This window comes from Rattus norvegicus, chromosome 7, assembly GCF_021556685.1.
Source record: "Rattus norvegicus strain SHRSP/BbbUtx chromosome 7, alternate assembly SHRSP_T2T, whole genome shotgun sequence".
Lineage (NCBI taxonomy): Eukaryota > Metazoa > Chordata > Mammalia > Rodentia > Muridae > Rattus > Rattus norvegicus.
The window spans coordinates 18,908,700-18,934,461 of NC_141540.1; the positions used below are offsets into that span (position 1 = coordinate 18,908,700).

Genomic DNA, 25,762 nt, shown 5'->3' on the forward strand with positions numbered 1-25,762 from the left:
TGTAGACATGTATGATTTACCAAATGCATGTTTGATATTTGAATTTATATATTTAATGAAATAGATTTTCTTACAGCATATGATTGAAAGAGAAAAATTAACAAGTTGTGGGTAGATATGATGGAACATGTTAAGAATATGGTAGCAATGAATATCCTAGTAAAAGCACCAGTGGAAGGGGAAGCCCTGGGTCCTGCTAAGACTGAACCCCCAGTGAACTAGATTGTTGGTGGGAGGGCGGCAATGGGGGGAGGATAGGGAGGGGAACACCCATAAAGAAGGGAAGGGGGAGGGATTAGGGGGATGTTTGCCCGGAAACCAGGAAAGGGAATAACACTCGAAATGTATATAAGAAATACTCAAGTTAATAAAAAAAAGAATATTGGCTACTAATTATAAGTGATTGTAAATACAGGAAGCAAATGTTGTTGCAGAAAGACTATCAGTGCATGATAAATCATGTTTTCACTTCTTTAACCAATTCAGTTAACTTCAGAAGATAGTATCACGAACTCACTGGCTCTCATATCACATGTATTTTATATAATGATTAACAATTTCAAAATCAATACATGATGAGAATTACTGTTTTGTCTATATATGTGACTTTCTTTTTACCTTCTGATCAAGTGCTCAAAAACAGAGATGGAAATCCTCTCTGTAAAAGAGGTCAAGACTATATCTTATTTATAGGAGACACACTGACATGAACTTTTATACTATTTGGTATTTTTTAGGTTATCATGTCAACTCAATCTCAGAGCAAAAGCCAGTTGTTTCTTTCTTTAGAGGTCAGAGGCAGAAACTTCCAGTCCAGAATTGTGCTTCTATTCAGTACAATTGATCATGTATAGATATCTGACCATAATTAATACTGTACTTACTCTTTTACAGAAAAACAACTAAAATCCACAAATATGCATTTGCATTAGCCTTTTCAATGGATGAAATCAACAAGAATCTGGATCTTTTACCAAATATGTCTTTGATTATAAAACATACTTTGGGCTGTTGTAACGGAAAAATTCCATTCCATTTATTTAATGAAATATTTTATGTGACTTTCCCTAATTATATCTGTAATGAAGAGACTCTTCATTACAGGACTGAAATTTGCAACCTTGACTGACTGGCAGTGACAGTGTTTCTTTATTTATATAAGTCTCAGTAAGAAGGGATTGATTCATGTTGTTCCAAAATTTAGAAAATATTATGTCTGTCCCCAGATATGAATTATTCTCAACTTGGTCAAAAGTTTAGATTATCATTCTTAAAATTTCAAATAGCAGATTTATTATTTACTATCCTGGTTGAATTATTAGTTTACTTATCAGTGATAAACTGTGATGGAATATAATTATATTTTAAAAACATTTTCTGTATAACCTAACTTTTAATTATCTGAAGTATTTATTTTTGTAAAGATATGATGACAAACCATTTTTAGATTGGCAGCTCATGATATTTCAGTGACACTAGACAGGATGAAAATATCCAACCCAGTCTCTGGAGTTAGCTAATTTACTACCAGCAAGTATTTGAACAACCATTAAAGATCAGAGTACCAATTGTCATTAGAACCTCAGTCAAAGATTTCATCAATATACTGCTATAGCTATTATAAATATTTTCTTTAATAATATAGTGATTAAGTCATAACTTTGTGGAATTTATTGCTATGTTTTATCTTGTTTTTCTTTTGTTTCTTCCTCATAAGATACAAGAGTGGACCTTCATAGGTGAACTTTTGTAAGAAAGAGGGGTTATGGTATTCTGATACCTCATTATTTCATATCTTTCCACATGATTAGCCTTCCATCACTATAAGACACTTTGTATGTTAGGGATAACTGCATTCAATCTAATTTTGTTTTTGTATATTTGCCTCAAGAAATTCCACTGAAATCTGATATAGTTTCCCAAAAATTGCTTGGGAATTTAGTAGGATGAGGTTTTTTGTTTTTGTTTTTGTTTTTGTTTTTTTCATTTCTGTAATACAGTTTTTATTGGATATTTGTATTCACATTTCAAATGTTATTCCGGTTTCCATTCCATAAGCCCCATATCCCCTTTCCCTCTCCTTTTTCTATAAGTGTGTTCCCTTCCCTATAAACTCCCCCTTCCCACCAAGGCCCAGACCTTCCCTTATACTGGGGGAGTCCAATCCTGGTTGGAACAAGGGCTTCTCCTTCCTTTGGTGCCCAATAATGCCATCCTCTGCTACATGTGCATCAAGAGCCATTGGTCAGTCCATGTATAGTCTTTGGGTACTGATATAGTTCCTGGGTGCTTTGGTCAAATGGTCAATTGAGATTTTTTGTTCTTATGGGGGTGCAAGCCCCTTCAGCTCTTTCAATCCTTTCTATAATTCCTCCAATGGTGGTCTCATTCTCAGTTCAATGGTTTGCTGCTAGCATTCACCTCAATATTTGACATGCTCTGGCCGTGTCTCTAAGGAGACATCTATATCTGGTTCCTCTGAGCATGTACTTCTTAGCTTTATCAATTTAATCTAGTATATATATATATATATATATATATATATATATATATATATATATATATATATATGCAGGCTCTGAATGATTGATCCTTCAGTCTCTGCTCCAAACTTTGCCTCCATACTCCCTCCTATGAATACTTCCCCCCTATTTGAGAAGTAGTGAAGCAACCTCACTTTGATCATCCTTCTTGAGATTCATGTGGTCTGTGGATTGCATCTGAAACATTTGCAGCAAAATTGTTTCAGTATTTAGAAGGATGAGGTTTTGAATATGATATGCTGCTAAAACTTTTAGGCAGCCAAATTGTGTTTAATTTTTTTAATTTACTTTGCTCTGATTATCTGTTTCTTGAGGAGGACAGAGTCAGATATTCATAGAGTATTTTCGAGGCTTATCCTGAAAAGGAGATCTCTAGCATTTTTATGTGAGTCACAACCTCTAGTATACAAGAAATACCTTCAAGTAGGGCAAGGTAAGAATATTTTTTCCTAAAAGGTAAAAGAGTATTACGTATCACACTTCCCCTTTAAATAGAAACATTTCTAGATTAAGGCATAAATGCCTTTTAAAAATATTAGCTGAATATTTCCAAATTATAAATACAATAAAATGTCTTCAAACATTGAAAACACAGATATCAAGACAAAAACTGAATGACAGAATGAAAGCTATTATTACATGTGAATATGTTTTGCTATATCTTTGTCAAACAGCTATGCTTGCTATTCCTGTTAGAAATGGATGTACCAGGCTTCTGCATTTGCTCATTTGAATCAGAGATGAGAGGAAAAGTCATAGGTAATCAACTGTTTGTAGATAAATACAATTATATGTTTTTATAAGTTCATTCCACCTCATGCTGCTCTCTGTTTACCTGTAGGCCTTTCCATTCCATCTTCAGTGATAATGAACAATTTCCCTATGTCTATCAGATGACCCCAAAGGACAGGACACATCACTAGCATTAGCAATAGTCTCCTTCATACTTTATTTCAACTGGAACTGAGTTGGCTTTGTCATTTCAGATAATAATGAAGACAATCAATTTATCTCAGAGTTGAAAACAGGGAGCCAAAGCAAGGAAATTTGCTTTGCCTTTATAAATATGATGGCAATCAATGAGATTTCACTCTATCAAAAAAACTGAAATATACTACAACCAACTTGTGATGTCAACCGCAAATATTATTATCATTTATGGGGAACCACACAGTATTATTGAATTGAGCTTTGGGATGTGGAAATGTCCAGTTATACAGAGAATATGGGTCACCAAATCAGAGTTGGATTTCCCAACAAGTAAGAAAGATTTAACTCATGGAACATTCTATGGGACTCTCACATTTCTATATAACCATGGTGAGATTTCTTGATTTAAAATTTTTGTACAGACATGTTCCCATCTCATAAGCACAGATTTATATCTATTAATGCCAGAGTGGAATTAATTTAACTATGATACCTCAGCATCTAACTGTAAAATACTCAGGAGCGATGCATCCAATGCCTCATTGGAATGGCTAATGGAACAGAAGTTTGACATAGCCTTTAATGATAATAGGCATAGCATATACAATGCAGTATATGCCATGGCCAATACACTCCATGAAAAGAATCTGCAACAAATTGATAATCAAGCAATAAGCTCTGAAGGTAGAGATTTTTTTTCTATTTTATTGGGTATTTTATATATTTACCTTTCAAATGTTATACCCTTTCCTCCACTTCAAAGCCCCTCCCCCTAGTTCTATGAAGATGCTCCCACTCACCCCTACCCAGTCTTCCAACATGCTGTCATTGCACTACATTGTCCATCTCATCCAGAATTTCTAGTTTTGAGTATAGGCTTTTATAGTAGGATTTTTTAATTTCTTCAATTTCTATTATGTCTTGCTTTTCATTTCTGATTTTGTTAATTTGGATAATGTCTCTGTGCTTGCTAATTAGTCTGGCTAAATGATTATTATTATCTTGTTGATTTTCTCAAATAACTAACTCCTGGTTTTCTTGATTCTTTGTATAGTTCTTTTTGTTTTTTGTTTGTTTGTTTGTTTTTTGTTTCTACTTGATTCATTTTAGCCCTGAGTTTGATTATTTCCTTCTGTCTACTCCTCTTGAGTGTATTTTTACTTTTCTTCTAGAGCTTTCACATGTGCTGTCAACTTTCCAGTGTATGCATACTCCAGCTTGGTTTTGTTTTTGTTGTTGTTGTTGTTGTTGTTGTTTGTTTGGGTTTTTTTTTTTTTGGCACTCAGAGCTATAAGTTTTTCTCTTACAACTGTTTTCACTTCCTCTTAGCGCTGTTTTCATTGTGTCCCAAAAGTTTTGGTATGTGGTTCCTTCACTTTCATAAAATTCTCAAAATTCTTTACTTTCTTTCTTTATTTCTTCTTTGATGAAGTTATCATTGAGTAGAGTATTCTTCAACTTCCATGTATATCTGGGTTTTCTGTTGCTTTTGTTATTTTCAAAGACCAGCCTTAGTCAATTGTGATCTGATAGGATGCATGGGAATATCTCCATCTTCTTGTATCTGTTGAGACCTGTTTGTTGAATGATTAATGCTTAGTTTTTTAGAAGGTTCCATGTGATTCTGGAAAGAAGGTGTATTGTTTTGTTTTAGGATGAAATGTTTTAAATGTATGTTTATTACATTTGATTCATAACTTCTGTTAGTTTGAATGTGTCTCTGTTTAGTTTCTGTTTCCAGGATCTGTCCATTGATGAGAGTGAGGTGTTAAAGTCTTCAACTATTACTGTGTGTGATACAATGTATGATTTGAACTTTAGTAAATTTCTTTAATTATTTTGGTGCCTTGCATTTGGAGCATAGATGTTCAGAATTGAGAGTTCATTTTCGTAGATTTTTCCTTTGATGCATATAACATGTCCTGAATTAACTTTTTTGTTAACTTTTGCTTGAAAATTGATATTCAATATTAGAATGGTTACTCCAACTTGGGAACATTTCTTGGGAACATTTGCTTGGAAATATTTTTCCAGACTTTCACCCTGTCTTTGTGACTGGGGTGTGTTTAGTGTATGGAGCAAAATGCTGAGTCATGTTTATGTATCCACTCTTATAGTCTATGTCTTTTTTGGGGGAATTGAGTATATTGATGTTAAGAGATATTGGGGAGCAATGATTGTTTTTTCCAGTTATTTTTGTTGTTACAGGTGGAATTATGTTTGTGTGGCTATCTCCTTTTGGGCCTATCAAAAGAAGATTGCTTTCTTGCTTTTCTCAGGGTATAGTTTCCCAACTTGGGTTTGAATTTTCAATCTATTTTCTTTGTATGGTTGAATTTGTGGAATGATACTGTGTAAATTTGGTTTTGTTATGGAGTAGCTTGGTTTCTCCATCTTGGTTAACTGAGATTTTTTGCTGAGTAAAGTATCCTGGGTTGGCATGTCTGTTCTTGGACAGTCTGTATGGCCTTTGCCCAGGATCTTCTAGCTTTCGTCTCTCAGTTGAGAAGTCTGATATAATTCTTATAGGTCTGCCTTTTACATGTTACTTGACCATTTTCCCTTAGTGCTTTTAATAATCTGTCTTTTTTGTGGATTTGGTGATTTAACTATTATGTGACGGGAGGACTTTCTTTTCTAGTCCAATCTATTTGGAGTTCTGTAGGCATCTTGCATGTTCTGTAGGTATCTGTTTCTTTAGGTTAGGAAAGTTTTCTTCTATACTTTTGCTGAAGATATTTACTGGCCCTTTAACTTGGGAACTTTTCCTCTCCTCTATACCTATTATACTAAGGTTTGGTCTTCTCATAATTTACTGGATTTTCTGGGTTAGGGGCTTTTTGTGTTCTTTTTGTGTCTTTGACTTCTGTGACAATGTTTTCTATAGTATGTTCTGCCCCTGATATTCTCTCTTCTATCCCTTGTATTCCATTGGTGGATCATGTCTATGACTCCAAATCTCTTTCCTAGGTTTTCTATTTCCATGGTTGTCTCCCTTTGTGATTTCTTTATTATTTATATTTCCATGTTTAGATACTGAATGGTTTTGTCCAATTCCTTCACCTTTTTGGTTGTGTTTTCTGGAAACTCGTTAAGGAATTTTTGTGTTTCATTTTTAAGGGCTTACACTTGTTTACTAGTGTTCCTCTGAATTTCTTTAAGGGTGTTATTTATGTCCTTTTTAAAGCCTTCTATCATCATTACGAGATGTGTTTTTAAATATGAATCTTGCCTTTATAATGTATTTGGCTATCTAGGACTTGAAGGCCAGAGGGATCCATCCCAGGCTCCTCCATGGTTCTTGTGCCCTGTACGGTCCTGGTGCATCTCTCTTTGTACAGTTATTGGAACAAAACTGGGGATTCACTTATGGGCTTAGGAGTGAGAGCACTCCTTGGAGACCAGCTCTCTCTGGGCAGGTTTTGGACCCAGAGGCTGTAGGAAAGCCTTAGCTCTGGGTGCAGAGGGAGACTGGAAGGATCTGTAGAGTTTCTTCTAATGAATGATGTTTGGTGTCTTTAATTTCATAGTCATTCTGAATCTCTCAGATGCACACACTTAATGAAATAGGAGATATTTTCCAAAATAGATGGGTTTCGGGACATTGTTTAAAGAAAAAAGTAATCTAGTGACTGCTAAAAATGTGAATGGAAAAAGAAGGCACAGTATATCAATTAAAAATTTTACTTTCATATGGAACATCGGAATATCCATCAGCATACCACTTCCCATATTCAATATAAGCAGTATTTCTTTAAGAATTTTCTCTATGATGAGATGAATTTTTATTTATTTTCAGCAATTATTTGGAAATCATTATAAGGAATGGATTTCATTAGGGTCCTCCAGTGAATCTGCACATTGATTTGGCCCTTGGTAGTTTTCTTATTAAAAAAGAGATAGTGTTAGTATTCAGTTCCATCTATAAGTTATGCTTATAGTTGTGAATGTATCTTTCTCACTGTATATATGTGTATTTTTTACTCTTTCTGTGTATCTGTGTTTATATTTGTTTTTCTTTGTACATACATGTTTATCTCTCTGTATGATTGTTGATCTGAGCAACAATTTTTTTCTGTGTTTCTTTCTATAAGTGTGTGTATACGTTTGTATGTTTCTTTGTGGGATTATCAGAGTACGTGTCCTTGTGTACCATTTTATGAATTTTGTGAGAGTTTATAGGTGCTTATACATATTTCTATCTGCTTTACTGTGTGGGTATCTACTAATTTCTTTGTGCTTGCCTTGACCTTTGCCTGACTTTTTATCACTATGCCCAAGTATAAATTTCTCTGTGTGCCAATATCATTCTGGGTTGTTGCTTATATTTTATACCTCACTCTGGTGTTGCTGTCAGTCTGTCTCTGTATATCTATATCTATAACTATATCTATATCTGTCTGTCTGCCTGTCTGTGTGTGTGTGTGTGTGTGTGTGTGTGCGCTCGCGCCAGTGTATGTATTTTGTGTAATTTCATGTCTGTGGGTATGTATGTTATTTTTGTGCCCAAATATTTACATATGTGTGTTAACATATATGTATATTTGTATTTAAATATGTGTACAGCTGTATTATATATGTGACTTGGAAAAGATGTGAGCCTGTCTATGTGTTAAAGTGTGTGTGTGTGTGTGTGTGTGTGTGAGAGTGTGTGTGCATGTGTATTACATATCTGTGTTTGGTTTTGCAAATCTGTCACTTTATGTTTGATAGCCTTGTGTGAGAGAACTGAAATTCTTGGACTATTATGATAACTTCATTTTGAAAAGTATTTTATTTTCTTCTTTTATTGAACATTTTTTAATTTACATTTTAAATGTTATCCTCATTCCAAGTTTTCCTTCCTGAAACATGCTATTCCATCTACCTTCCCCCAGAATCTATGAGGGTGCACTCTCACCCAACAACCGCCTCCCTCCCAGCCCCCAGTCCTGACATTCCCCTATACTGGGGAATTAAGGAATGACAAGAACAAAGGCCTCTCCTCTCATTGATGCCTGACAAATCCATCCTCTGCTTCATTTGTAGCTGGAGCCACTGGTCCATTCTTGTGTACTCTTGGGATGGTGGTTTAGTTACTGGGACCCTGGACAATATGGGCATCCTAGTTTCTTGATATTGTTTTTGTTCTTATGGGGTTGCAAACTTCTTTAGCTCCTTCAGTCCTTTCTCTAACTCCTCCATTGGGGATCCTATTCTTAGTTCAATGGTTGGCTGTGAGCATCTGTCTCTGTATTTGTAAGGCTCTTGCAGAGCCTCTCAAGAGAGAGCTATAGCAGGTTCCTGTCAACAAGTACTTCTTGATATCCACGAAGCTGTCTGTGTTTGGTGCTGTGTATGGGATAGAACCCCAGATATGACAGTCTCTGCATGACCTTTCCCTCAGTCTCTGTTACACAATTTGTTACCATATTTTCTCCTGTAAGCGTCTTTGTTATCCCATCTAAGAAGGTCTAAAGCATCCACACTTTGCTCTTCTTTCTTCTTGAGCTTCAGGTTGCCTGTGAATTGCATCTTGGCTATTCTGAGCTTTGGAGCTAAAATTGGATTATCAGTGAGTGCATAAAATGTATGTGCTTTTGTGATTGGGTTACCTAACCCATGATGACAATTTTTAAGTTTCATCCATTAGCATAATAACATCTACTTTCACCTGAATTTTTGATCTTCTCCATTCTGACTGCTCTGAGGTGGAATCTCAGAGTTGTTTTGCTATGCATTTTCATGATTATTAAGGATGTAGAACATTTCTTTAGGTGCTTATATTTGATATTCCTCAGTTGGGAATTCTTTTGCTTTTAGCTCTGTAGCCCATTTTTAAAAGTAGTTATTTGAGTCTCTGGAGTCTAACTTCTTGAGTTCATTGTATATATTGGATATTAGCCCTCTATTGGATGTAGCATTGGTAAAGATCTTTTCCTAATAGGTTGGTTGCTGTTTTGTTCTATTGACAGTGCCTTTGCCCTACAGAAGATTTGCAATTTCATGAGGTCCCAATTTTTAATTCTTGATCTTAGAATGTAAGTCATCGGTGTTCTGTTCAGAAAATTTTTGCCCTGTGTCCATGTTTTTGAGGTACTTCCACAATTTCTTTTCTATTTGTTTCAGTGTATCAGGTTTGATGTGGAGATTCTTGATCCACTTGTCCCACTCTCTCCCTACCTATTCAATATAGTACTTGAAGTCCTAGCCAGAGCAACTATACAACAAAAAGAAGACAAAAGGGATACAAACTGGAAAAGAAGAAGTAAAAATATCACTATTTGCAGATGATATGATAGTATACTTAAGTGACCTACAAAATTTCTACAGCTCATAAACAACTTTAGCACACTGACTGGGTATAAAATTAACTCAGTTAAATCAGGAGACTTCCTCTACTCAAAGAATAAACAGTTTGAGAAAGAAATTAGGAGGAAATCACCTTTCACAATAATCATAATTAATATGAAATACCATGGTATGACTCAAACAAAGTGAGTAAAAGATCTGTATAAGAAATTCAAGTCTTTGAAGAAAGAAATTGAAGATCTCAGAAGGTGGAAAGATCTCTCATGCTCATGGATTGTTGGAATTAATATAGTAAAAGTGTACACCTTACTGAAAGCAATATACAGATAAAGTGAAATACCCACCAAAATACAAAGTCAAATTTTCACAGAGTTAGAAAGAGAAATTTGCATATTTATTAGGAATAACAAAGAATCCAGATAGTGAAAACTATTCTCATTAATTAAAGAACTTCTGGGGGATACACCATCTCTTACCTACAGTTCTGTTACAGAGAAATAGTGGTAAAACCTACATGGTATTAGTACAGAGACAGGCAGGTAGATCAATGGAATAAAATTGAAGACCCAGAAATGAACCCACACTCCTATGATCTCTTGATCTTTGACAAAGGAACTAAAACTATCTAGTGGGGAAAGAGACATTTTCAACAAATGGTTCTGGCTCAACTGGAGGTCAGCATGTAAAAGAATGGAAATTGATCTATTCTCATCACCATGTACAAAGCTCAAGTGCAAGTGGATCAAGAACGTTCATATAAACCTGGTAATTATTTTTCAAATTGCTTTTGTTGAGATTTCTCTCTTTCATTCTTTAAATTATGTTGCCTTTACTATAAAATTATAATAAATTTTATGACTTGAACAGATAATCTATATATGTAATATATATGTATATATATATATATATTGTTGTGCAATGCTTATCTTTAGCTCCACCAATTTCTGAAAAAGAGTCACTTTACTAATTCTTTTGGGGACAGAGTGATTATGAAAGAGAGAGTAAGAGCGCAAGAAGACTATGGCATTGTTCACATTCAGAAATTCTCACAAAGCCTTAGGATTAAGGTGAAGATAGGGCAGTTCAGCCCATATTTTCCCCATGGTGGACAATTTCACTTATATGGAGACATGATTGAATTGGCCACAGGAAGTAGAAAGGTGTATGTGTTCTCACTTATTGATTTATATTGCATAGTAGTAGACACTGCAACATACTGAAATGAAAACTTTTGTCATATTCAGAACCAATTTCGCGGCTCCTGTATTATGTTTCTTATTTCATTTTTAACATGTTTTTACTAATTCCCTAAAGATTTCATGCATGCATAAAATACCCCTTTTTCATATCACAAACATTATCTGAAATTTACCGAATAAAAAGTTGTTCTTCACCACTCTATGATATCCTTTCCTTTACATTAAACAATATTATCTTCATGTGATTGTTGCTATTACACAGTACTCTCCTTACTTGCCTTAAACCTCTGGAACACATATTTATATGAGTGAGACTAATGTGACAGTTATGAAATATTACGATTCATAATTGCTAACATTTATCATTATATTCAAAAATGTTTTCCCATATAATAGGATATGTACCAAGATCACTAATGAATGCAATTACAGAAATTCATATTCACAGAAACACCTTTTTTTAATTGTGAAAATGCTTCACTCCTTCTTTAAAAGGGGAACAAGAATACACTTGGGAGGGAATAGGGAGGCAAAGTGTAGAACAGAGGCAGAAGGAACACCCATTCAGAGCCTGCCCCACATGTGGCCCATACATATACAGCCACCAAACTAGATAAGATGGATGAAGCAAAGAGGTGTAGGCTGACAAGAACCAGATGTACATCTCTCCTGAGAGACACAGCCAGAATACAGCAAATAGATAGGCGAATGTCAGCAGCAAACCACTGAACTGAAAACAGGACCCCTGTTGAATGAATCAGAGAAAGGACTGAAAGAGTTTGAAGGGGCTCAAGACCCCATATGAACAACAATGCCAACCAACCAGAGCTTCCAGGGACTAAGCCACTACCCAAAGACTATATATGGAATGACCCTGGTCTCCAACCTCATAGAAAGCAATGAATAGCCTAGTAAGAGCACCAATGGAAGGGAAAGCCCTTGGTCTTGCCAAAACTGAACCCCCAATGAACGTGATTGTTGGGGGATGGTGGTAATGGGGGGAGGATGGGGAAGGAAACACCCACATAGAAGGTGAGGGAGAAGGGTTAGGGGGATGTTGGCCTGGAAATCGGGAAAGGGAATAACAATCGAAAGGTAAATAAGAAATACCCAAGTTAATAAAGATGGAGAAAAAAAAGACCTGAAAAAAAAAAGAAAAAAGAAAATCCCCTTCACACTTTAAAGTAAGATGATCAAAATTTCAAAGGACTGTATAGACAACACAAGTACAACAGACAAGGAAATGGCTGTTAAAACACATCAAGTATGGCAATAATAGCAACCAGACAAAAGTAAAAAATAGTATTCAACAATAGCTGAATATTTTTGGTAGTATTATCTAATGTAATTAATGACAAGAAGGATTTTTTTATATTCTAATATATTCTATGATGCCTTCAGAAGGTATGGACACCCGTTAACATACAAGAGAACTTTTCTTCATAAAATTAGAGGAAAACATTAAAATGTGTTATAAGAGTGAAAAAGGAAATTAGATAATAAAATCTTAGCACCACTCCCAGATTTAGTCTTCTTTCTCATTCATTCTTCTTGAAGCAAGGTAAGGGGAAGAGGGTTGGTGGAGGGTAAGACTTTGTCTTACTAGATATGGTGGTAAGACTGTCTTACGAGATATTTAGGGTTGCTGTATAATAATAAGTTTACTTATCTAAGTCTAAGTTACTATGTTCCTGTAGCTGATTTACTTATCTATGTCTAGGTCACTATGCTCTGCTACTGTAACTGACCTGCCTACTATGTTCCTCTGAGGCCAGAAACTGCAGTCTCTGGCATTTCTCACCTCATTCTAAAACAACAGGAGATAAGGAGGAGGATTAATTGCTAGATCTTTTTCCCTTTTTTCCCTTTACCTCTTGCTTGTCAGGCTAGAGAGAATTTTGGAGCAATAAACTCTCATTGAACCAAGAGAAGTGAATAACACTTGCAGAGGGAAAAACTTTTACATAGGCAAATGTGCATAAACTTATATAAGTTCATATACAGATTTATGAATGTGAATTTATACATTTCCACATGTTAGTTGGGTCTAACTTACATGCATTCTCACAATTACATTCTTACATAAACACATGCATACATTCTCACGATTATATACTTACACGCACATCCATACGTACATATGCATGTAGAGCACAAGACTAAGTACCAGTACAGAAAGAACTCACTCATTCTGGATGAACAATGAGCTCCAATTTTATTGCAGCGAGAAAGCAAAAGTTTCTACCCATTTAATGCTAAATGAATTAAACCCAAGTTTGTAAGAATAAAGGCTTGTTCCTTTTGGAAAGACTAAATCTGATTGTATTAACAAAGGGCCTGTTCTGCTCCATGATAAGGAGAAGCCTGCCTGATCCTTCTGTTCACTGCTGCTTCTTCATTTTTCCTCTTTCCATCTGCATTCCACACATTCCTCTCTTATGTTACCTATAGTCTCTATGTTATTACACTGCCTTTCTTCTCAGCTCAGCTCTTTTTAGTTCAGGTCTCCTTAACTCAATTCTCCTTAGCTCAATTCAGCTCAGTTCTCCTTAGCACACTTCTTCTTAGCCCAGTTCTCAATCGCTCAGTCCTCTCCAGCTCAGTCATCTTCACCTCAGTCCCTGTCCAGCTCAGTCCTCTCCAGGTCAGTTCAGTTCAGTCCCTATCCAGGTCAGTCCTCTCCATCACAGTCCGCACTCTTCTCTTTGTCCTCAGGACTTAAACATCTTTCAGAACATGTTACAAAGTTCATTGCAAGTTCATAAAAAAATCAAATCATAAATTAAAATAGAAGTTTATAACACAGAATGTTTACATGTACATCCATTAGGAGTAATTATCTGGCTAAGCATCCATCACCTGTCATAGTTCCACAAGTTCTCTGAATGTTTAAAACCATAACTAAGTTATTAGTGAAGTTTTGTATAGATAAACCCAGTCAATAATTTATCCTCTGCTCTAGAACCTATAATAAATCGCTAGTTCCCTTTTTAGGACCTTTGGTTAATTATTTTACAACCTCTTAAAGTGTGCTCTGAGTAGGAGAAAGCCTGGTTACTATCTAAGAGCAATTAACTTGTGATACTTGGGTGACTGGCAGAGTTCTCACTGCCTTTTTGACTATCAGAAAAAGACTTAATAGCAGTCTCACTATAGAAGAGCTTAATAATCACTGATATAATTTTAGGAATTCTTATAGGATCATCATTAAGAGTTAAGAAGTACTCTATTTGTCTATATACCATAACTATGAGACAGTACATCTTCACAGATCTGCAGAGATCTGCTCCAAAGGGGTGTGCTTTTATGTAATGATTGTTATATGTGTATAATAATAACATCAGGAAAAATACTTTAGTAGAAGGAATCGTTCCTAAAATGAATCCCTTATGCCCTTGCTTAATAATGGTGAACCAGTTGCAGATTGTATAATAATCCGAGACTGGCAATCTCAGGATGATCACCTGCTAATTATTAGCTTATCCTATTATGGATTCTGACAGATATGTATGGTATAATTCTTGACAAAAACACCCATAAAAAACATGACATTCAAGAGAAAGATCAGTCTCTACGAACAAGAATTATATCGAGATGCAAACTTGGTTCCACATATGCAGATTCCTTGAGTGTAATACAGCACACAATATAGAATGACATTATTTTACATAAACATCCAGAAATGTCTGTTAACGAAGCCAAAAATTCATTCAGAGCTAAAGAATTAAAACAAGTTATAGAACAGAAGGAACACATATTGATGACATTTTCTTTCAAAAACATATTGACAATATTATAATATAAACAGAGAAAACTATTATCCATGAAAATCAGAAATAATGACAAGTAGTTTTGTTGGTTCATGTTTTTATCCAAGTACTTTAGAGACAGTGGTCTGAAAATCAGTTTCCTGCCAATCTGCCCTATACTGTTAGTCCAAACCTGCCATGTGTGATGTGGAGAAACTATCTTAAACTAAATTAACATGAAACACAAAAGTATGCACTTTTCTGTGCTCCAATTCAAAATAGTCTTTTAAACATTACAAAGTGTTAACATAAATTTAAAAAAAATGATGGGGGAAAAAGAAAAAAATGTATTCCGACCTTTATTGCGAGTATTAATCTAGGTTTACTTAATGGTAAAACCCCTTTTCAACAATATGAAAATCATAGAAAGTATTCTTCAAATCTTCAATTAACATTAGACAATCTAGTTTTGTCCACCCTTTTCCAGTATTTGCAGGCACTGTGGATCATTTTGACTTAATGAAACACTCCATATTTAAGGTCACTGCACATCACTTTATCATTTCCACCCATAATAAAACACATATGAAATTTCTAATGAGACAAGTGAGTGTTGGCTTCTCGGATAAATCCTGCAAATATATATTCCTATTCTGCCCCACTGGGATTATGAAATCAACTAAAAAGCAACTGTAAATATAAAATACATAATTTTTCCAATTTCTATATAATTTTCTAATTTAGTTGTAGATATAAAAATAATTAACAGAACTGTGCCAAAAATAAAGAAACAAACAAAAACACACAAAGACTTTGTGCCTTGACCCACGTATTGACTCATTGAAAATTCACGGCAGATTACATCATCACAAAAATACTTTTGGAAATAAAACTGCAATAAGAGCAATAAATCACAAGATTTTTCCCAATAATCTATTGTAAAACAACATGTAAATTAGATTTTAGTCACAATTTTTATTGGAATTAAATTAGTGCATGTTCTACTCTTTATATATAATATCTCATGTTTTACATTCATTCATGGTTATATTTGTTATCAATGATTTAAAAACATACAGTTCTTCTTTTAAATGTCTTCAAATGCTAACTTGCTTCTCTGTTGCATTAATTATCTTTGATTGTAAGGAATGTGGGAGGAAGGGGTGATTTGATGTACAGCTTATAGTCCGAGAAAGACAAGTGTGGCTATCTGGAGACTAGAACTAATACATAGATCTCAAAAGAACACTATTTACTGGCTATACAGCCCACAGTGAGATGGGACAGGCTAGCGTTGGCTGAGAAAATATCACAATTAAATTTCGCTCTGTTTGTTCACAGTACTTAATGCAAAATTGAAAATAATTAACTAAAAAACATCAGGTTGCAATCTCCAGTTTTTACACACAGCTCACCATCAGCTCTTTGTTTCTGAATTACTAGACATTCAGAATTTATCCATAATTTCTTCGATGTATTTCTAATATTCATAACTGGTCATCAAAAATGGACAGTGTGAAATTTCAATCAGTAGGCATAAATAAAACAAGCTCATTGAAATCTTAATATAATTATATAAAACATAAAAGAAATAGCTAAAACTCATTAGTATTGTCTATTTTTTCTCAGATGCCATCCTCTGTGTGAAGTCCAGATTGTCATCCTGGATATAGAAAATTCTGGAAGAAGGGAATGGTAGTCTGCTGTTTTGTTTGAAACCCCTTCTCTGAGAATGAAATTCCTAAAGAGCTTCTCTGATAAATTCTGTATATATATATATATATATATATATATATATATATATATATATATATATATATTCGTATTCTGCACCTCTGCACCACAGGGATTACAAAAGCAAATGCCAATACAAAATATATAATTTTTCTAATTTCTATATCACTTTCTAATTTAGTTGTAGATATAAAAATAATTAACCAAACTGTGCCAAAAACAAAAAAACAAACAAATACAAACACCTTGTGCCTTCACCCACATACTGACTCATTGAAAATTCATTGCAGATTACATCTTCACAAAAAATACTTTTGGAAATAAAACTGCAATAAGAGAGAATTTTCCACAAGATTTTTCACAATAATTAATCTATTGTAAAACAATGTGCACACTAGATTTTAGTCACAATTTTTATAGGAATTAAATTATTCATATTTCATCACTATATCCATTCTACATATGATTATGCATACGATGTACATATAGGAGCCCATGAAGAACTGAATGTAATATAAAATATACTGGACTACATTATGAGACTGCTAGGTACAAAATCAATGTTCTCTGTAAGATTAATATAGAAGACAAATATATTTGAAAATTTATGAGAAACTGCTAAGTATGTAAAATGCCGAGGACCGTGTTCAAAGCTAGATGTGATATAAATCCAGAAAGTAGAGGATAAGAGTTAACCCATGGTATAGAATATATGATGAGACTCATATTCAGCATATTACAAACCATACCCATTATTAAAATAATTAGCTAGGGTTGGCAAACTGCAAAAAGTTAGCTTTTCTTTTTTTTTCCATTTTTCTTTTTTTTATTTTGGAGCTGGGGACCAAACCCAGGGCCTTGTGCTTCCTAGGCAAGCGTCTACCTCTGAGCTAAATCCCCAACCTCAAAAAACAGTTAGCTTTTCAATTATTTTTGTTTTTCAATTTATATAATAAATTAAAATTCTTAAAAGACAGATCCTGCCTGTGAATTGGTTCACCAGTAAAATCATTTGTTGCTAAAGCTTACAGTCTGAGTTTATTTCCATAATGCGTGAAGTACAACCAAGAAATCTACTCAGAAATTGTCTTTTGAAGTCATGCATTACATTAGATTTTGCTCAGAAATACTTTTTATAAGTATACTGTAATTGTGTTCGCTCTAAAAACAAAATAGAATTAATAGTTATATCAATGAATTCCACAAAAGTCCATAAAACATTCCATTATATTAAATGTTATGTGTGTGGGATGGGTAATGCATTTACTGGTACACATGAGAAGAAATAATGCCCCTGTAATTATAATTATGTGCACTCATGAGACAACTTACATGGGTGCTAGGATCTGAACTCAAGTTCTGTGCTAGAGCAAAATATTAGATAAATCAACTTCTTAGGCAATTTATCAAATAATAGCTCTCTGCAAATGCATTTTTTTTTGGATAAGAATTCTGAAAACCAAAGAAGCACATCAACATCCTCTGAAATAACATAAAAATTATTTTCAATTACAATCACAGCTCAATTGTAGACATGATGGGGATTACAACATAGGAATGGGATCCTATTGCTTAAGATAAACCATCTAGCTTACCAGTCTTGCTTAAGGATTCTTCTGTTATACTGTCAGTTTTTTTCAATACACATTTCTTTCACATACACCAAGACACTTAGGAATGTAGATGAGGCCAGGATGAAAGTGCTCAGTGTTCCAAATAAGAAGGCATCAAGGTGAAGGACTACTTAGTACGAAGTATCCCCAGAGATTTATATTTTTCCTTCAGTACTAATATTTGTGCATCTCAGGAAAAATAAATAGAAATTTTGTTTACTTATTGGCAGATGAAGATACATCTGAGAGTTATTTCTTTACTACTTTCTACTTTTTAAACATTAATATTATATCTCCTCTGATTTTCCACCTTCTTCTTACGTTTTATGAGCAGAATCACCTAAATTCAATAATGCATATTTTACTTTTACATGAAAACATAAAAATAAATGTGTACACATATACCCAAACTATCTGTTCAATTTAGTGTTTTTTCTATGTCAATGATTTTGAAGTAGTGAATTCTCAAGAACCCATTACAGATATTGTTTGAAAAAAGTCACAGGGAATGAATTAATTAAAACAGTTAATTAGCTCAGGAAACAGTGAATATAGGATTTTTAATTTATAAAATATACCCAAACAACATTGTTGTTTATGAAGGTATCTTCTCTCAGTTCAATAATCAACTTGATATCGACATAGAACGAAAACATGGTTTTGGAAATCTTTGCTTCCTGATAATATTAAAAATGATATAATCAACAAACTTAAATAGGTAAAGAAATAATTTCTTGGTTATATATTCCCTGACATCTTTATGAACATTATGAACTGAATATAAAGCTATGCTGCAATGTCCTTGAAATTATATTTTCAGCATCAAAAGCAGCATTGCAATGCTTCTGTCAAAACTCTTGCTTGAAATACCTTGTCAATAATTTTCTAAAGCAGCACTAATTAAACTTTTCTTTGGACATCAGATATGGACTAATGTGTGAATTATCCAGAGTACCAGAATGCCAACACAGAAAAAACACAAATGCATCAGAAAGGTGTGACCTTTGTAAGCTATGAAGAACAATTGGGGATGGCTCTTGCTTTAATAGCCTTCTGTTTGTCTGCATTCACAGCTGTGGTACTTTGGGTCTTTGTGAAGTATCGTGACACGCCTATTGTGAAGGCCAATAACAGAATCCTCAGCTGCTTCAGCTATTAATCATGTCACTCATGTTCTGTTGTCTGTGTTCTTTTTTCTTCATTAGCCATGCTAACAAAGTTACCTGTTTCTTACAGCAAATCACATTTGGAATTGTATTCACCGTGGCTGTTTCCACAGTTCTGGCCAAAACAATTACTGTTTTTCTGGCTTTCAAAGTCACAGACCCAGGAAGAAGGTTGAGAAACTTCCTGGTATTGGGTGCACCCAACTACATTATTCCCATGAGTTCCCTATTGCAATGTATTCTGTGTGCAATTAGACTAGCAGTTTCTCCTCCTTATATTGATATTGATGAATATTCTGAGCATGGCCACATCATCATAGTGTGCAACAAGACCCCCATTATGGCTTTCTACTTTGTCCTGGGATACTTGGTCTGCCTGGCCCTTGGAAGCTTCACTATGGCTTTCATGGCAAAGAATCTGTCTGTCACATTCAATGAAGCCAAGTTCTTGACCTTAAGCATGCTAGTGTTCTGCAGTGTCTGGGTCACCTTCCTCCCTGTCTACCATAGCACCAAAGCAGAGTCATGGTTGCTGTTAAAATCTTCTCCATTTTGGCATCCAGTGCAGTGATGCTTGGATGCATCTTTGTATCCAAAACCTACATCATTTTAATGAGAACAGATAGAAATTCTATCCAAAAAATCAGGGAGAAATCATATTTCTGAAAAAATATTTCAGGAATTCTGTCAAATGTAAATTTGGTATATACCTACCAAACAATTCATTACAGAGCTGGATCAAGTTTTAGAATCATTCTCACTGATTCCTTTAGTGATATGTAGAAGTATCACATCTACCAATTTTGTATACATTATCCATAAAATATTGCACTCATTCACTTGTTTAGTTTCCTCTGGGAAAACTAAATTTCTCAAATTATATGTATGTAGAGTGGGGGAGATGGAAAATTCTTACTATACTCTATGTGAATTCATAGTGAAACAGAAAAGGTCAGCCTTTATAGCACTAATAGGTCACAACCTCCCTAATTGAGTGAATCTTTAACAAACTTCCTAATAATATTGATACTCCCAATAAAATTATTTGAGTTATTGTACATTAATTTTAATTTTGGTAATGTTATAAGTAATACCCTAATTAAACAATCCTAGGATGATAACATCCAGTCTGAACACTCAACTGAGGAGCTAGCTAGCACTTCTGGGAAATGATGCATTAGATGGGAGTCATCTCATGATGCAGATGAAGCAAGCTGACGCTGGAGGATGAGCTTGCACTGGTGGAGCACAAAAGGTCAACACAAAGGAACATCTGCAAAGACCATCCTAGATTAGTATTGGCCACCATGCCACTCTTCCAGTAGCATTTAAATGTCCAAAGGCTTTTATATCTCCTGAGCTCAAAGATCCTCACTTCGTTTTCAGGCTAAGGTAGCAACCTTCCATGTTATTAGAACAAATGCTGCGAGGGGGAAAAGGGGTCATAGATGTGTGCTCTCCAATTCAAATCCAACTCTACAGAGAAATCGGGTCAAAGGCCCTGTAGCTGAGGAAAGTCAGTTGATGGAAATAGCGAGGCAAGTGTCAGCCAGTATTCTGTTAAGAGAACAAAATTCACTCAGAAGTATAAATTTGCATATGAGTGGCAGCTTCACCATGGCTTTAATGATCATTATCCCGTCATATTCTTGCTTCACTTTCTCTAACCTAATTGAGGACCAAATTAAAGTACAGACATGCTACAATGACTTCTGTCCCCTTTCTGCTCTGTAAATGTTTATAGATAGGACACTTAAGATTACAGAGCATCAAAAGAAGATTCACAATATCCCTAGCTTTCTACCTTTCTTTGAGTCTATTTTTGCATTTCTAGTGCTCCATGAAGAGAGGCGTGGTGGCAATTATTAATTTAGGGTGGTAATTATGGAGGTTCTTTACAATTCACCTTTGTGCTTCACCAGTGCACGTCCTTCCTATAGCATTTAAAATTCACAAATATCAGATACAAAAAGTGTGATAAGTCATGTTAATGTCTTCCAAGTAATAAAAGACCAAGACGAAATAGATACACCATGTTATTTGGGTCAAAGCGAAAAAGATGGAAAAGGCTGTCAGGTAGGGCAAAAAGGTTCCAATTTGTTCCTGGTCTATGTTGGCAGTTATTTTTTACTATGTTCAAGACCGTGAATGAAGAAAGGGTGATAATGAATATAGAATATGAAGCTGTGCCTCATAAAGTATTTAAATTTAGAGAAGGAAGTCAAGGGTCAGATAAATAATTATAAACAAGAAATGTGAATGCCGGAAAGTCTGACACTACCTTTGTACGATCCTTCTGATTCTCTTAAACAGTTGTCAGGAAATATTGATCAGTTGCAGAAAGACTTTAATTCTTTAAAATAACTGTGCCACAAATGACAAAAACGAAAGTAAAAGTTTCGCTGTCGGCACCACGGCCTGAAGCAGTTTTTCTGCATAGTCTCCTGAGGATGACATGTTAACGATACATACAGGTGGTGATGATGATACTTTTTCTTTTCTTTTTTTTAATCTTTATTAACTTGTGTGTTTCTTATTTACATTTCGATTTACTCCCTTTCCCAGGTTCCAGGCCAACATCTCCTTAACCCCTCGCTCTCCCCTTCTCTATGGGTGTTCCCCTCCCCATCCTCCCCATTACCGCCCTTCCCCCAACAATCACATACACTGGGGGTTCAGTTTTGGCAGGATCAAGGGCTTCCCCTTCCATGGGTGCTCTTACTAGGCTATACATTGCTACCTATGAGGTTGGAGCCTACGGTGAGTCCATGTATAGTCTTTGGGTAGTGGCTTAGTCCCTGGAAGCTCTGGTTGGTTGGCATTGTTGTTCATAAGGGGTATCAAGCCCCTTCAAGCTCTTTCAGTCCTTTCTAAGATTGCTTCTACGGTGGTCTCATTCTCAGTTCAGTGGTTTAATGAAGGCATTCGCCTATGTATTTGCTGTATTCTGGCTGTGTCTCTCAGGAGATACCTACGGTTTCTGTCGACCTGCACTTCTTTACTTCATCCATCTTATCTAGTTTTGTGAGTGTATACATTTGTGCCACATGTGGGGCAGGCTCTGAATGGGTATTCCTTCTGCCTCTGTTCTAATCTTTGCCTCCTTATTACCTCCCAAGGGTATTCTTGTTCTGCTTTTAGAGAAGGAGTGAAGCATTCACATTTTGGTCATCCATCTTGAGTCTCATGTACTCTGTGCATTTAGGGTAATCTGATCATTTGGGCTAATATCCACTTATCAATGAGTGCATAACATTTATGTTTTTCTGTGAGTAGTTTACCTCACTCAGGATGATATTTTCCATTTCCATCCATTTGCCTATGAATTTCATAAAGTAATTGTTTTTGATAACTGAGTAATATACCATTGTGTAATATACCACATTTTCTGTATCCATTCCTCTGCTGAAGAGCATCTGGGTTCATTCCAGCTCCTGGCTATTATAAATAAGGCTGCTATGAACATAGTGGAGCACGTGTCTTTGTTATTCGTTGGGGCATCTTTTGGGTATATGCCCAAGAGAGGTATAGCTGGATCCTCAGGTAGATCAATGTCCAATTTTCTGAGGAACCACCAGACTGATTTCCAGAATGGTTGTACCAGTCTGCAATCCTACCAACGGAGGAGTGTTCCTCATTCTCCACATCCTCGCCAGCATTTGCTGTCAATTGAGTTTTTGATCTTAGCCATTCTCACTGGTGTGAGGTGAAATCTCAGGGTTGTTTTGATTTGCATTTCCCTTATGACCAAAGATATTGAACATTTCTTTAGGTGTTTCTCAGCCATTCAAGATTCCTCAGCTGTGAACCATTTGTTTAGCTCTGAACCCCATTTTTAATAGGGTTATTTGTCTCCCTGCAGTCTAACTTCTTAAGTTCTTTGTATATTTTGGATATAAGCCCTCTATCAGTTGTAGGATTGGTAAAGATTTTTTCCAATCTGTTGCTTGCCTTTTTGTCCTAACAACAGTGTCCTTTGCCTTACAGAAGCTTTGCAGTTTTATGAGATCCCAGATGTCGGTTCTTGTTCTTAGAGCATGAGTCATTGTGTTTTGTTCAGGAAATTTTCTCCAGTGCCCATGTGTTCGAGATGCTTCACCACTTTTTCTTCTATTAGTTTGAGTGTATCTGGTTTGATGTGGAGGTCCTTGGTCCACTTGGACTTAAGCTTTGTACAGGATGATAAGCATAGATCGATCTGCATTCTTCTACATGCTGACTTCCAGTTCGACCAGCACCATTTGCTGAAAATGCTATCTTTTTTCCATTGGAAGGTTTTTGGCTCCTTTGTCAAAAATCAAGTGACCATAGGTATGTGACTTCATTTCTCTGTCTTCAATTCTATTCCTCTGGTCTATCTGTCTGTCTCTGTAACAATACCATGTAGTTTTTTATCACTATTGCTCTGTAATACTGATGAGTTCAGTGACAGTGATTCCCACAAAGTCCTTTTATTGTTAAGGATAGTTTTTTTTTTATTAACTTGAGTATTTTTTATTTACATTTCGAGTGTTATTCCCTTTCCCGGTTTCCGGGCAAACATCCCACTAATCCCTCCCCCTCCCCTTCTTTATGGGTGTTCCCCTCCCCATCCTCCCCCAATTGCCGCCCTCCCCCCAACAATCACGTTCACTGGGGGTTCAGTCTTAGCAGGACCAAGGGCTTCCCCTTCCACTGGTGATCTTACTAGAATATTCATTGCTACCTATGTTGAGGATAGTTTTAACTGTCCTGGGATTTTTATTATTCCAGATGATTTTGCAAATTGTTCTGTCTAAGTCTCTGAAGAATTGGATTGGTATTTTGATGGGGATTGTGTTGAATCTGTAGATCGGTTTTGCTAAAATGGCCATTTTTACTATATTAATCCTGCCAATCCATGAGCATGGGAGATTTTTCCATCTTCTGAGATGTTCTTGAATTTCTTTCTTTAGAGGCTTGAAGTTCTTATCATACAGATCTCTCAACTGATTGCTTAAAGTGACACCGAGGTATTTTATATTATTTGGGACTATTATGAAGGGGGTCATTTCCCTAATTTCTTTCTTGGCTTCTTTGTCTTTTATGTAGAGGAAGGCAACTGATTTATTTGAGTTAATTTTATACCCAGCCACTGTGGTGAACATATTTTTCGGGTTTAGTAGTTCTCTGGTAGAACTTTTGGAATTACTTAAATATACTATCATATCATCTGCAAATAATGATACTTGACTTCTTCTTTTTCCAATCTGTATCACTTTAATATCCTTTTGTTGTCTGATTGCTCTCGCTTAAACTTCAAGAACTATGTTGAATAAGTAGGGAGAGAGTGGGCAGCCTTGTCTAGTCTGTGATTTTAGTAGGATCATTTCAAATATCTCTCCATTTACTTTAATGTTAGCAACTGGTTTGCTGTATATGGTTTTTACTATGTTTAGGTATGGGCCTTGAATTCCTATTCTTTCCAGGACTTTTATATGAAGGGGTGTTGAATTTTGTCAAATGCTTTCTCAGCATCTAATGAAATGATCATGTGGTTTTGTTCTTTCAGTTTGTTTATATAATGGATCACGTTAATGGTTTTCCGTATGTTAAACCATCCCTGCATGCCTGCGATGAAGCCTACTTGATCATGGTGGATGATTGTTTTGATGTGCTCTTGGATTCGGTTTGCCAGAATTTTATTGAGTATTTTTGCGTCGATATTCATAAGGGAAATTGGTCTGAAGTTCTCTTTCTTTGTTGGGTCTTTGTGTGGTTTAGGTATAAGTCTACTTGTGGCTTCATAGAAGGAATTCAGTATCTCTCTGCCTATTTCAATTTTGTGGAATAATTTGGATAGTATTGGTATAAGGTCTTCTATGGCGTTCTGATAGAATTCTGCACTGAACCCATCTGGACTTGGGCTGCTTCTGGTTGGGAGATCTTTAATGACAGCTTCTATTTCTTTAGGAGTTATGGGGTTGTTCAAATGGCATATTGGTTCCTGATTTAACTTTGGTCCCTGGTATCTGTCTAGGAAATTGTCCATTTCCTCCAGACTTTCAAGTTTTGTTGAATATAAGCTTTTGTAGTAGAATCTGATGATTTTTTGAATTTCCCCTGATTCTGTAGTTATGACTCCCTTTCCGTTTCTGATTTTATTAATTTTGACACACTCTCTGTGTCCTCTCGTTAGTCTGGCTAAGGGTTTATCTATTTGGCTGATTTTCTCAAAGAACCAGCTTTCAGTTGTGTTGATTCTTTGTATAGTCCTTTTTGTTCCTACTTGGTTGATTTCAGCTCTGAGTTTGATTATTTCCTGCCTTCTACTCATCCTGGGTGTATTTTCTTCTTTTTGTTCTAGAGCTTTTCGGTGTGCTGTCAAGCTGCTGATATATACTCTCTCCTCTTTCTTCCTGCAGGAACTCAGAGCTATGAGTTTTCCTCTTAGCACAACTTTCATTGTGTCCCATAAGTTTGGGTATGTTGTACCTTCATTTTCATTAAATTCTAAGGAGACTTTAATTTCTTTCTTTATTTCTTCCTCACCCAGGTTATCATTGAGTAGAGCATTGT

General features: G+C 35.4%; 1 long non-coding RNA gene and 1 pseudogene across 2 annotated transcripts in view; one reads left to right on the top strand and one right to left on the bottom strand.

The window, feature by feature from the left end:
• The window catches only part of LOC102549242 (uncharacterized), a 1,084,685-nt gene that overhangs the window by 277,400 nt on the left and 781,523 nt on the right, over positions 1-25,762 (bottom strand). The gene's annotated exons all lie outside the window — the stretch shown is intronic.
• Positions 902-19,891, top strand: Vom2r-ps85 (vomeronasal 2 receptor, pseudogene 85; annotated as a pseudogene).